The sequence below is a fragment of the Etheostoma spectabile genome, chromosome 9, assembly GCF_008692095.1.
Source record: "Etheostoma spectabile isolate EspeVRDwgs_2016 chromosome 9, UIUC_Espe_1.0, whole genome shotgun sequence".
In the NCBI taxonomy this organism is placed as follows: Eukaryota; Metazoa; Chordata; class Actinopteri; order Perciformes; family Percidae; genus Etheostoma; species Etheostoma spectabile.
The window spans coordinates 18022255-18023024 of record NC_045741.1 but is presented as its reverse complement, the minus strand read 5'-3'; the positions used below and the strand labels follow the sequence as shown (position 1 = coordinate 18023024).

Sequence of the window (770 nt, the reverse complement as noted above, 5' to 3'; positions counted from 1 at the left end):
AGTTTCATAGCACCTACAATTATTACACCTCATATGTAATAGTTATGTGTAGGGGATGGGGGGGTTGGGCAGTTATTGAAAATAAGTTATTTTTATGTTCTTCACAGAAAATGAGCCAAGGCCAATGAGTCTGTGTTAGAAGAAATTATAAATAGCATATTTTTCTTTTAGCAAACATTGAAAACAGGTTCCACAGACCCAAACACTACACAAGGGTTAATTACCCTGATGAAGCATTGGCAGATGCTATACAAATAATTCTCAGTACAAGGCAACTCCGTAGACAACCTTGATTTGCATTTCCCAGGCTAAAATGAAGTGCAGAAAACTCAGTGCCCTACCTAATAGTTGTTGAACCATTACTAATTTGGTAACCAACATGTTTGTATGTGAGTGATGCCTGCAATGGTCTTTGCATTGAAACAAGCAGATAAAGGCTTAAAGCTTCTGCATGAGTGTTTTTCTCCTTTGCTTTGCCGGAGTGGATGTTAATTTGCTTAACATTCTCTCAGCACAATGTGAGGAGGCACTGTGTTGTTGTAAATGGACCTGTGGAGGAAAAAGGGGACTTCACCTTTGAGTTCATTTGTGGTGTTATCTAGTTTCTAAAGCAACACCATTTGATGAATGTCAGTAACCGGAGACAAGAGTCCCATACAGCACTGGTGGGCTCTCCAGTATTTGGAAGTGTGCTCTTGATTTAATTAAATAAAGATTTTTTTTTGGAACATTTACTATGGTTGCCGGGAAGTGCAAAACAACATTACAAA

General features: G+C 38.4%; 1 protein-coding gene across 1 annotated transcript in view; it reads left to right on the top strand.

Annotated features, from left to right (window-relative positions):
- Positions 1-770, top strand: part of dynlt2b (dynein light chain Tctex-type 2B) — a 17055-nt gene that overhangs the window by 9242 nt on the left and 7043 nt on the right. The gene's annotated exons all lie outside the window — the stretch shown is intronic.